This window comes from Phasianus colchicus, chromosome 2 (assembly GCF_987193195.1).
Source record: "Phasianus colchicus chromosome 2, bPhaCol1.hap1.1, whole genome shotgun sequence".
NCBI lineage: Eukaryota > Metazoa > Chordata > Aves > Galliformes > Phasianidae > Phasianus > Phasianus colchicus.
Window position 1 is genome coordinate 64,068,705 of NC_143437.1, and position 14,094 is coordinate 64,082,798.

The following is a 14,094-nucleotide window of genomic DNA, read 5'->3' on the forward strand; positions in this document are numbered from 1 at the left end:
ACCAAGGTCCCTTTCTGTCAGGCAGCTTTCCAGTCACTCCTCCCCAAGCCTGTAGGGTTGCCTGAAGTTGTGACCAAAATGCAGGACCTGACACTTGGCCCTACTGAATTTCAGACAGTTAACTTTGGCCCATTGATACAGTCTATCCAGGTCCCTCTGTAGTGCCTTTGTCCCCTCAGGCAAACCTCTCTCCCAACTTGGTGTCATCTGCAAACAACATACTGAGGGTGCACTCAATTCCCTTGTCAAGATAGTTAATAAAGATGTTAAATAGAAGTGGTCTGAGGGACACCACTCGTGACCAGCTGCCAACTTCTTCGACCACAACTCTTTGGGCCCTGCCATCCAGCCAGTGTTTCACCCAGTGGAGCATTCACCCATCCAAAACTGTGGGCAGCCAGCTTCTCCACGAGGATGTTGTGGGGAACATGTGTCCTTTCAACCTGCACTGGACTTTTGCATTGTGAAGATTCTGATTTTGTTAGCATTTTCCTATCAAATTTCAGCAACTTGTAAAGCAAACAAAGAAAAATGGAACTGACTTTGAATGAGGTTGAACTTGAGAAAATGACATTTCTGAGGAGACAATCACCAACAAATGCAAATTAGGTCACTGTATTTCTCATATTTAGCCTAGCCTTAGTTTTCAGAAAGGAATAACCTGGAAGCTGTGCTTTGCCATTCTCTCTCATACCAATCAGATATATTGGTATTTGCCTTCTATTTAAAATTCTATTGCCTGTTAGTATGCTGACTGTTGTTGCTGATCTTACAGAAATGCTTTAAAAGCCACGGTTAAACTTTTTTCCCCTTTGCTGTCCATAGTAGGACTTGTTTTTCAGCAATTACATTGCTGTGAAACCAAGAAAAACAGTTTATAGCTTTAGCAGGTCTGGTTCTGCAAATTTATATTTTAAAAATACTGCTTTCCTATACTCTGTCCTTAGAATTTTTTTTATTTCCCTCCAACTTACAGAATCACACAGAATCACAGAATGACCTGGGTTGGAGGGGACCTCAAGGATCATGTAGTTCCAACCCCCCTGCCTAGCAGGGCCACCAAACATACACCTTTACTAGATCAGGTTGCCCAGAGCCTCGTCCAACCTGGTCTTGAACACCTCCAAGGACGGGGCATCCACAACATCCCTGGGCAGCCTGTTCCAGGACCTAACCACCCTCCTAGTAAAAAACTTCCCCCTAACATCCAACCTAAATCTTCCCTCTTTTAACTTAAAACCATTTCCCCGTGTCCTGCTATTATCAGCCCTTATGAAGAGTTTACTCCCCCTGAAGTGATTCCAGTAAAATGGAATTCTGTGGTTGTTTTCAAAGCTTATCTCCTACGTTGTTGTCTTTTATCTAATGTTTTTAATTCATAAGAATGGCTTGAGATGGAAGGGACATCGAGTATCATCAAGTTGCAATTCCCCTGCCACTGTCAGCATTGCCATCTACTAGATCAAGTATACGAGATTGCATTGCTCAGGGCCCCATACAGTCTGACTTTAAATATCTCACTTATGGGGCATCCACAACCTCTCTTGGCAGCCTGTGCCAGTACCTCCCCCTGACGTCCAATCTAATCTAAATCTCCCTTCCTTTAGCTTAAAACCATTCTTGCTTGTCCTATCACCATATACCCATGTAAAAAGTTGATTTCCCTCATGTTTACAAACTTCCTTTAAATACTGGAATGCTGCAATGATGTCTCCCTGGAGTCTTCTCTTTTCCAGGCTGAACAACCCAGCTCCCTCGGCTTGTCTTCATGGAATAAGTGCTCCAGCCCTGGGATAATCTTTGTGGCACCCCTCTGGACCCTCTCCAAAAGCCTTCTCCATCCTTCCTGTATTGGTGGCTCCAGACTTGGACACGGTACGGGCAGAGGGCAGAGAAGAGGAGGATAATCGCTTCCCTGTCCCTGTTGACCACCCTGCTTCTGGTGGAACCCAGGATACAAGAAAGACGGGGAGCTATTGGAGAGGGTCCAGAGGAGGGCCACAAAGATGATCAGAGGGCTGGAGCACCTTCTATAGGAAGACAGGCTGAGGGAGCTGGGCTTGTTCAGTCTGGAGAAGAGAAGACTGCGGGGTCACCTCATTGCAACCTAAAAACAGGAGGGGAGTCAACTCTTTACAAGGCTAGATAATGGCAGAAGAAGGGGAAATGGTTTTAAGTTGAGGGAGGGAAGATTTGGTTGGATTTCAGGGAAACATTCTTCACCAAGAGAGTGGTGAGATGCTGGAACAGGCTGCCCAGAGAGGTTGTGGATGCCCCATCCCTGGAGGCGTTCAAGGCCACATTGAATGGGGCCTTGGGCAGCATGGCCTAGTATTGGATATGGAGGTTGGTGGCCCTGCACCGGGGGGTTGGAACTTCATGTTCCTTGAAGTCCTTTCCAACCCAAGCCATTCTATGACTGTGATTCAATGATTCTATGATATGGTTGGCCTTCTGGGCTGCAAATGCACACTGATGTCTCATGTTCAGTTGTTCATCAGCCAGGACCTCTGAGTCCTCCTCAGCTTACTCTCAAGGATTTCTTCTCCCAGTCTGTGTACATATCTAGGATTAATTTGACTCAAGTGCAAAACCTTGCACTTTGCTATGTTGAACTTCATTATGTTCACAATTCTCAATTAGGATTTTTTATTGATTTTTTCGGGGTGATTTTGGGTTTTTTGGTGTTTTCTTTGGTGCGTTTTCTTTTGAGAGAGAGAGAAACAAGGAAGGGGATGCAATAGAAAAATAATGCTGGCAATTTTCAGACATTTTCATTTTTTATATTTTTCTTTTACTACTCTGTAAGTATTTCTTAGAGAAATGAACATAGCAGGAGGGATATGAAAAACAGTTATAATGAAACCCCAAACGACTTGTAAAGCCAGACTTCTGTTCAGAATGTTGCTTATGCAGAATATACATTGGGAAAAGGTTTAGTAGCTTTTGGAACAAGTGACATAATTCACTCATTGCTTGATCTGATCAAAGGAGTAAAAATCAAAACAAATTTAAAAAAAACCCTGAGCTATCCAAATTTTTTAAGGGGAAATATGTTAGCCTGATATACCAGAGCTTTTATTTCCCAATATACACAAAACTAATTAATGTTAATAAGTAACTGTAACTGATTTAATTATTTAGGATGTAGAGTTATTAAGGGATGACTGCCATTTCAATAATGCATCATTGTTTTCTCTGATTTCATCATGGTTGTCAGCTCAGAGCATCACAACTTGCCAAAATAATTGCAGATCCTTTTAGAAATCTCTTGTCCTCAAGAAGGGAATTTTCTGAATTTACTTACAGAACAAAACATCTTTGAAATTAAATTGTATCCATAAATGTTATTAATAATTATCAGCATGCCTCGCATGTTACACTGAGAATTTTCAGAATATTCTGCTGTGTGGAATGTTGGAATGTTAATAGTGATATTACAATTTTCAGTAAATCCTATAACAATTTAACAACAACATACAAAGACTCCATAATACCGCTTTCTGAGTGAGAGGAAAGGATACTGAATTCCAATAGTAATCCATCAGTAATATGGAAAAGAACATGCAGGCATATTACCTGGAAATTCTGAGAGATTATCTTGGTCTGTTTCAAGGAACTGTTTTCTGTTACAGGTGATCTTCATACACGAATACAGCCTTTCCTCAAATTTTTTATACGTGCCATCAAGTGCTTCATGAAGCATTACTCAAACATGAAAATAATCAACTAAAAGATAAATAAAATGGGTAGATCTTAAGCAAATATTTCAAATGGCTGTGAGTGTGAGCTCTGAAGCAGTCAGCATGTGTTTTGAGGGTAAGACTAGCAAGATGGATTAGGAAGTATTATATATGAACACTTTTCTTTCTAAAATGTAGTTAGATTTTGAAGCAGAAGAACTGAACAGTGAAACATTCCAGAGACCCCTCAATTGGACTAGAGCAACAGAAAGGAGGAAAAAAAAAAAAAGGCAGAAAAGTAACTTACTACCTTTTGGAGGTACATGGAGCATAAAGCATTTCAGTAATAGCCTTGCCTTGATAGTTGGTAAATACGTGTCTAACAAAGGATATTAAAAAAAAACACTTCTGTTCAAAGAAAATGTGAGCATATGCCCCATTATTTCATAAAATGAATAGCAAGTGTGAGCCCTATTTGGGAGTTTTATTAGCTTTGGCGCATTGCACGTGGCACTGCAATATGTGTTTTGTGTTCTATTGAGATTCATTTTGAAAATAGCAAAAGCAAAACTAATCAAACAGTCTTTATTTCCTAGTTCCTATAAGCAGCTGATTGCAAGTGGACAACAGTGTGGGAACACTGTTGGGCAATGGGGCACAGAATGTGAAATTTTGATTTAATTATACTCTTTTCATTTGTTTAAAGATTAAAAAATAGCTCCAGATTTTTTAGCCCTGGGGGACAGGCCACACTATTTGTATTCATGCAAGCTTTGGGGGGACTAGAAAATTCTGAACTAAACTGAAAGAGTGGCATTGTTTTACATAGATACACTAAACAGAGCTACACTCATTACTGTTTCAGTTGATGTTGGTAATGATTTCTACTACCGGTATGCCAAACTGTCAAGCTGAAATACATATAGCATCACAGGCTGTCCAATATACGGTAAATTGCACAGGGTTATTTGCCATTTTCAGAATATGCTACGAAAAAATGAGACAACAAAGAAATTATGCTTGTTCTCATCCAATCACCAACATATACATATATGAAAATATATAGTATAGTTTCATATTCTCTGCAGGCGATCTATACATACATATATTTCTTATTATCTTATAACATATAACATATAATAAATCTGCAGTATATATGTTGCATATATATATACTGGTGTAGATATATGGGTACATATATAGACACCTATAACTTCTATCTGTTTTGCCTAGCAATTCTAGGAATGTTCTGTGTCTCATAGAAAAATATGTGTTCCCAGAATGTTATGTACAGGAATGAATTTCCAAATACTGCTCTGTTTGAATACAAGTTTTCATTGTGTCTCTCTCACTACTGAGAAATTAAATGAAGCTGAAAATTCAACAAACTGGGAAAGAGAGAAAGGATGTTATTTAAACTATAAATACTAATCTGACACACTGTAATGGAAAGTTTTTGTTCTCATTTTTTTGACCTTGAAATAGTCACTGCTCTCATCTGTAGTTCAATTCTTCATCTGGCAAAAACAATGCCTCTGCCATGAGCAGGTTTACCACCCACGAGTCAGGTTGCCCATGGCCTCATCCAACCTGGCCTTGAATATGACCTTGACCTTGGGAAACCTTATTTAGTGAGAGATGTTGGTATCTATGGTGGAGGTTAGAAGTATGTGATCTTTAAGGTCCCTACCAACCCAACTCATTCTGTCATTCTATTTTTAGACTAAATATTTTCATTATGCCATTATTCCTAAAGCTCTTTAAATATATTTGGGGTATACAACAAAGAATGTCATCACAACTCTGACCTGTTGATCTGAAGAGTACTGTTCTGCAGCATCTCCTTAAATTCACTTACATAAACATCAGGGGGTCTGGAAATCATGGTTATTTTATCTGCTTGTGTTTTTCACATTTATTTGATTTTGTTATTTTTTCCTTTTTCATCCACTGAAGAGGAAGACTGAGGTAGTTTCTGCTATGAATCAGCAATTTAAATTCTAAATAAAGCATCCAAATCAGAAGATTGGGATTTGAGCAACCAATCAATTTTGATATATGTACTTTGTCACACAGCAGCTGCTGAAAAGTTATATGTTTGTTGCCATGCTTCACACCTGGGCAAATAATTCCTAGGAGAAAACTTTAGTACATATTATGCAACTATTGTGAAAGAATAATAACAATTATGCAGGATAGTTTGAACGCCTTGAGTGTGCAGAAGACATAAAAATAGCAAGGAGGTAGGATGCTTCTATTTTTGTTTGTTTGATTATTTTTTCAGAAATTGCACTGCAGACTAAATGGAAGAGGAAGTTTCTCATACATATATCATTCTGATATATATATTGATATGTTGTAGACATTTGGTATGGATATAACTCTCATTTATTTATTCACTTCAGTGTTAAGCACTTAAATAAGTAAAACAAGTGAGATATCTCAGTGCTATCAATTTAGCCACTGACAAATACTTAATATATATGTATTTTTTTAAAATGGTAATCAGACACTTTGAGAGATATGAATTTGTTTCACTTAATGCTTTTCTTAAATCTTGTACTAAATGAAACTATCCTTGTTTACCTCATTATAAAAGAAACCATCTTTAATCCGGTACAGTCTATTATAAATAAAAAGAAAATATTAGAATCTCTACTGACTCATTGACAGAAGTAAATTCAGTTGAAAACTTGCATAAATGGAAGGTAAGATAGCAGTAAGACAGTAATGAATTCCACCCTCAGACTATAGTGTCTTTACAGGGATTGAGTGGGAAGGTAATATAATTTTGAATGCTGAAACATTATATATGTAAAACGAAGATTAATATTTGGATAAGGCAAGTTTCCCAAAGGGAATGAACAGATAATGTAATTAGAACTGATTGTGATAGGCATACTGCAAACCACAGCTGCAACAACACCATAACTGCTACCAGGTTACTGGCAAAACAAAATTACTTTTATTTAATTTTGGTATTATAAAAATGTTTTGAGTCTTCCTCAGCTATGCCCTCATTCAGTGGAAAGCTATCATGTCATTTCCCCTCTGTTGCCCTACAGTGGTAAAATCACTGCAGTTAGTATTCAGGGTAAGAAGATGATTTAGGGAAACTCATGTGGAAAGAGCTGTCTTGCAACTTGCAAATCGGGTTTGTCAGCAAGTAGAAGGCAAGAACCTATTATTAGCTCTTACAGCACGGAGGATATAAATGCCTTTTCTTTCCTTTTTCTTTTTTTTTTTTTCTTTTTTTTTTTTTCTCTCTGAAAGGTGAAATGAAACTTTTCAGTTTCACTAGAGAAGATTTCTGTCACAGTTTGAAACAGTGCTATATGTGGAAGCTACTGCTCTACCAACTGTCATAGCAAGTGATATTTTTGGGCCACATTGTAACCCAGCTGATGAATAACTCACAACCTTGACCAAAATACTTTCTGTGAATTACGTAAGCACTTGGAGCCTGAATTCATCTTATTCAGTAGAGGGAAGAGCACCTCTGGAAGATCTCTAAGGTGTTTAAGAAAGACAAACATAGAGCAGATTGTATGTGTGATATTTGCATAGGAATTAAATCGGGAAGTTAAGCCTGAGCACACTTCTAACCTTTGAGTTCTGATGCGAGACAGGAGCATACAGCTAACATTCTTGCAATGCAAGGTAATCAGCTGGACAAAATATTTTGTCCAGTGTTCTCAGCTCATCTTACAGAAAGAGATGCTGTCATTTCTCCTGCTGTATGCTGTTAAACTTATTCAACCCTTCAGAGCTGGAATTCCCAAATTCTGACGCTAATTCTTCATTGAGAAGCCATCTTTGATGTTTTTGGCAGATGATACCTTGAAAATATGAACACTTTGGAGATTATTGTTCTGAATTATGCTTAGATTATATGTATGATTTTCCCAAACGCATCAGTGCTACAAGTGTGTGTGATGTATTTTTGACTTCCTGCGTTACTAGGGGAAGGTGAAGGATACAGCAGCCTATCCTTACCACAGCCTGTGGAAACAGTTTGCTGCAGTTTAAAAGGCATCACACAAAAGTTGATGAAAGCCTACATCTGAGGCAAAGCACAGAAAGTTGGCAACACAGACTAGGGAAAAAAGGAGTTCTTTTTGCCTGTACTATGTGCATTGGATATGTAATAACTGCAAAGAGATTACTTTGTGATACACTCTTCTACTGTGTCTTTTTTCACATTTAAATAAATAACACTTTTCTGAAAGCTAGCTGATCACAGATACAAAAGAAAAAAAAAAATCTTTAAGAGTCATAGAACAAATGCTAGCATCATATTAGATCTCCAAAAGTCTAGGAGGAGGATAAGGGGTCAGTGGCCCTAAATTCAGAGCTGGAAGCAGGGAGGAGTGTGCTTCCTTACCTGAGAGAAACTCAATTATCCAGCACCTGAGCAAAATACTTTAGAGGACCTTGTGAAGGACAAAGCAGTAGTAAATGAACTTCACAGGAAACATGAAATTTGCAAAAATCATTACAAAATGTATTCTCTTTATAAAATAATCTAATTACCATTAATTTTTTGAAAAAGTCCTCCAGATTTCACAATTGCCACACCAGAGTCCTTTTGCATACTATACATAATACTGTTTTAGGAGTGCACAACAGCAAACAAATATATTGAATGTGAAGTTATATTCTTCAGAGCTTACATATCAAAGTATATTTTCACCTTCCTTAAGCTTATTTCATGGTTATTTCAACTGCACAGCTGAAAATAACTCTCAATCTTGGAGCTATAATATCACCTTAGCAAAATGCAGTACTTTACCTGTGTAAGAGTAACAGAAGAAAACACAAACACTTATTCATAATTTTAAGATCTGCTGTTGCCTAGCAACTCTACTGAGGATGGTGGGATTTCTCTCACACAGGCCTGTAGGCAACTGGCTGGTGCTGGGCACAAGGATCTCCCTATGCTTCCATGGGACCATTACAGCAGATCCCCAACTATATGAGCACCTTTCAGAGGTCCAGTGGGGCATTCTTCACTGTATTCTTTCTAAATTACTCCTTCTTCTTTCCTGAGTTATGAGGAATTTGGCCTTCTCTGCCATTCTTGTGGCTGCAGAACATGCCTATAAGTTCATTTAAATGGTATTTATTCTGTATGAGTTTTTTCTTTCAGTTTCCAATTCTGTGGTGCTGAAGTGCAGTTATTGGAAACAAATCTAAACTCCTCTCTAAAGTACAGCCACAGAAAAAAAAAATAAAAAATTGACTGTAGTCAAATGAGCTCAACATTCAGGCATTCTTGCTTCTAACATTGGATTAAACCCCAGCCTCCAAAATCATCACACTACCACAGCTGTTCACCCACTATTCCACTTCTCCGGAATCTAGATAGAGCTTCTCTGCAAGTGCAGCGTACGAAACCCCTTTGCTAGTTAGAAATCACAGCATTTTATATATATTGTCACTGTTTTGCAGCATCTTACCAGTAAATTCTCTCCCCAGTAATATACCATTTCTCTAATAAAATTTGTGACTACCCATTAGGGAAAAACGGAGGAATGGTGTCTCCTTGTTGGCTTTTTTTTCTGTTTGAAAAGTACTCAAATTTAACTAGACTACTTCTTCATGGGAGTGAGGAGGAGGATTTGACAAGTCCGTATTCTCCTTTTTTTTTTTTTTTTTTTTTTTTACCAAGGTAATATAGAAATAGATAAGAAGAAGATGATTAATCTTTTGTCTAAGAAAAAAAGAAGCAAACGTACAGAATCCTTTCTCCTCTCAGTCAATTCAGAAAAAGCTCTGGATCCGAGACCACAGCACATACTTGGAGTTTTGTTTTATATACTCCAAAGTTCAGTTTCAGTTTGAAACTTACCTAAGTTTATCTGAAACCTCAAACAATGCTGTTTGAAAATCTTGGAAAATCTGGAACAAGTTTCAGGTCTTTCTATGACAAATTTTAATGCATGATTCTGTAGAAACCATTACACCTAAGCAGTACACAACATAGGAGTTAGTATAGCAGTATTTCAATACTTCATTTCACATACACAAGCCATTATGGGCATGATTATTTATATTTTCAGACTTCCTCTCTTCTTCCACTCTTTACTGGTCTGTGATTAAGGGATAATCTGTCAGATAAGGGATAAGCTGTCAGATTGTTACAAGCGAGAGAGCAGCTTTTGAGCTGATAGATACAGGTATCCTTATATAGATAAAAAGTATTAATATATATCAATATTGAAATTCTTAGTTTTGTATAAATATTAGTTTGTTTATTGTCAACTCAGAAACTTTATCAGTATAGAACAAGAAGACAATAAAATAAAATAAAAAATTGTTATCTATTTTTAAATTTTTTAAGTTAATTTTGTAAAATTACTTGGATTTTGCAATAAACAAAAGAATGCTATTTTTACATCAAAATATTATAATATATATTAAAATATATATTAATAGCACAGTAGACAGGATTTTATTTCCTTTCATGTATTTTACCCTGCACAAATATCAGTTATGTTAATTAAAAAATAAAGATGGACAGCAGATCTTTAGAAGATTTACCATGAAAAGCAAACATCTAATAGGAAGAAAGAAAATTATTTTTCTTTTTGTGATGCTTAAAACTTGAGAATTCCAGGCTGATTTCTTGCCTTATAACAGCAAGTTAACAGTGCAGTGCTGAGCTCATGTCTCCAACATTACTGATCAGAGACTGACACAACTGATCAGAGAATTACAGAATCTTAGAATGATTGTAGTTGGAAGGAATTGGAAGGAACCTCTGGATGTTACCTGGTCAACCTGGGCAACATTGATTCTCTTGCCCAGCATCAAGTCCAGGTGGCTTTCGAATAGCCTGATGTCTGAACCAGCTGCTTAGTTGTTTAGATGGTAATGCCCTGAATATTTCAGTGGGTTACTAAATTGAGCACTGTAAGGATACTTCTGGCTCACTTTTTCACCTTTCCTTTCTTGAGTTTCCGATACACACTTGTACATACACAGAGCACCTTACAACAGTATAGTCCATATGCTTCCTGAAGACAGTGCTGCAAGAGTATCAACTCACTGTACTTTTTTTTCCAGATTTCTGAGTCAGCTTCATTTGCAGTAATTGTTAAATTTTTGACTCAGTGCAGATATTTAACAGTATTTAGCAAACAGGTGTCAGGATTCCACTGAAACCAATTTAAGTACATTTTCATTGCAACAATGTAATCCAAACTACACTGCCAGTTTATGACAGTCAAATTATCTGTAGTTTGAAGGAAAGCCAAATTTCACTGATAGGAACAAGACCAAAGTATAATCAGATGCTCTAGAGTCTTCTCTGTACTAACCTGTAATATTAGTCATTCTCATATTTCATTTTCTAGCAGCAGTACAACTGCCCCTCATATAGGCTTATGTTACCCGTAGATGTGCTGATGCTCTAATTACACAAGTGCATTTCTAATAAAGAATTTTCTCTCTACTGAACTGCTGAGCTATCACTCTTTAGGTAGAAAACAAAACCAGTGCTCACATTGTGAATGGAAGACATTGAAGCCCCTTATTATTTTTTTGTTGTTGTTGTTCCTCATCTCACCAGGTAAAGTCCCTCTCCTCAGAGATATTTTTCTTGTCTCAGTTTGAATTTGGGCCACATTTGCTCTTTTCCATTTCTAGTTCATTGAACTTAATGCCTTAGTCGTTCCAGTTCAACCACTTCCTAAGTATTTGTGTTGTCCTTTCCTACAAATTTGTGCTCAGTTTTACTCGTAACTACTTTCTGGTCCATCTCATATCATTTAATTTTGTTTCATTTTGCTACTTTTTCACTTCCAATTTTTTTCTCAGATTGCTTGTATTCTGATCCCAGTTGGATGTAGTTTTTTTTTTTTTTTTTTTTTTTTCTAGTTTTGTCTCAGCTACATGAGAGTAAACTACAATTCATAAGATTTGAAATTGCAAAGGAATGCATTATTCATTATCAATGAAGTAGAGTGGGAGCAGAACTATTAAAGCATACATTTTAGTAGATAGCAAAGAGAAAGAAATGCATGGGAATGTAAGAAAAATTAAACTAAATTACAAAAAATGAAATCGAGAAAGTAAAAGAAAGGAAGTGTACAGAGTAATAAGTTAGTAAGAAAGAAAAAAATACAAAACCTAAAGATAAAGTGGAACATGAAAAGAGAGAATAAACTAGGCTTCATGAGAATCATTTGGAAAACACCGAGGAAAAGATTGAAGATTCATTTGAATGAGAAGTCCAAGTATAAATTCATGCAAGATTAATAGAAAGATAATGACATGAAAACAGTTATAGGGTCTAGTTCTGCTTATGTAATCATGATGGAACTTGTCCAAAAAGAAACAAAACTGTAGTATTTGTACAGGTATGTTGATCTGTGTGCTGAAACAATGTATAGTGCTTTTTCAGGCACTGTTGTGAAGCTTAGAGCACAACACTTAATTACCTGGTTGATTCTGCAACAGTGACTGTCAAAGAGGTTTACTTTTATATTTGTCTAGGAGACTGTCCCTTTTTTCTGTGAATCTAAAGTCTGTGGTTCCCTATGCCTTCATTACCTCGAGTGGAGATTATTGCAGTTTTATCTACATGGATCACACCTTCAAACTTAAAATTTGTAAGTAGGGTAGAACATGCCAGATCACTTATTAGCATTTTATGCAGAGCAGTTTGTTTTAACATTTTAAACCATGTTTAAAATAATTTATCAGGTATCAGCTAAGCTAAAAATATCGCCTCGTTTTCTGTCTCCTACATAGCTGAGGTCACCTGGAGTACTTCAGTTAAAAGCACTCTTTGTGGTAATAAACAAACAGAAGGAGACTGATGGCAAAGTTTCCATTTTGTGAAGTCCTTGACTTTGAGCCAAGCGTATTGCTGAGGTCTCTAAAAAACTAGTTCTGATCATATAAAATATTAAATACCCAGCGAAATAAAAGTGGATAAGACAGATCAGTTTGGCAATGAACTGGTAGGACACAACTTCTTGTCTGAGGGGGAAGAAAGAAGGAAAAAAAGACAAGGGTGCAGGGATGGAAGATGAGGCAGAATTAGTTGGTATTAGAATGTGAAAGGTGTGTTCACTGCTGGGTTCTGTTGCAGACTGACTGATCATAGAAGAATTCCTTGAACATATACTAGAGGGGAGGAGCTATCTTGTCTATGGTGAATTTGACATTGTCAGTTTATATTTTTCAATTTTAGTAGGGCAAAGTTTTGTGCAATGTTGTATAGGAACTCTATGTTCACTAAAAACCATTGTCTCTCTCCTGGAAATAACAAATAGGATGCACTGGGTCATATATAAATAAGTAACATAATATATTATTGTTTCTTCTACATTATCTTTCTAAACTTTATATTTCCTTCTTGTCAAGAGCTAGAAATCATGTCAGAGTTTGCTTCTGAGACATTGGCTATTGCTCAGTTATTTATTTTTTCCCAGTGTCTGTGAAGCGGATGGACTGACTGAAGGTTTGCATTGTTCAGTTAGACCTTTATACATGAGAAGAGCAAGATTCTGCATGCATGATGATAACATGTCAAGCAGTGGCTGTCAATGGAAGGAAGAAGTAAAGGCAGCCCAAGCTTAGGTGATCACCCCTATGACAGTGGAGTACACAGAGAGGGATCAAACATCTTCTTGATGTCCCTGTGGAATAAAGGCAGAGAAATGTTCTTGACAGTGGCAACCATGGGATTTTTCTCTTTGTCAGTGAAAGGAAAGTGCAGCTGACAGTCTCAGCCTGGACTACAGCAGCATGAATGGAAATAGCACCACAGGGTAAATGAACCATAGGAAGAAGTGCAGCCCACAGTGTGGAAAGATAATGTTTAGAGCTTTAATTTCAAATGAAATAGTACTAGTTAGTGTTCTTCCCCAAAGAAAATTAACAAACAACAAAAGTAAATAATAATAAAAATAAACAAATGAAAATTAAATGATGTCTTTCCACTGTAACTTAGGGGAAAGTTGTATATGATGCCACATGCCCCAAAACTCAATTTTCAGGTAACTGGAATGAAAGATAAATCTTTTCAATTGCATTTGATTTATTGAACTTTGGTCAGACTGTTTTGGTAAAATTTACTCGTTCTGCAAATCTACTGCAGAAGTCATTGTGAAACATCTTTTACTGCTTATTTGTACATTTATTTACAATTGCTTGGTGCCAGCTCCAGCTGCAACATCAATATTTCACATACTGTAAGATATTAGCTGCTGTGACAATCACACTTCTAGCGGGATTCAAATTATTTCCTTTCTTCAGTTGAAGAAGTAACATAATTTAAATAATGAAGGATCATGTTAAAATAGAAAAATTATGTTTTTAATTTATTAGAATAAGTATCAGAAAATTCTCAGGTTAAAAAATAACAATTTGCAATTATTAGCATAATAGCATTAGCTTT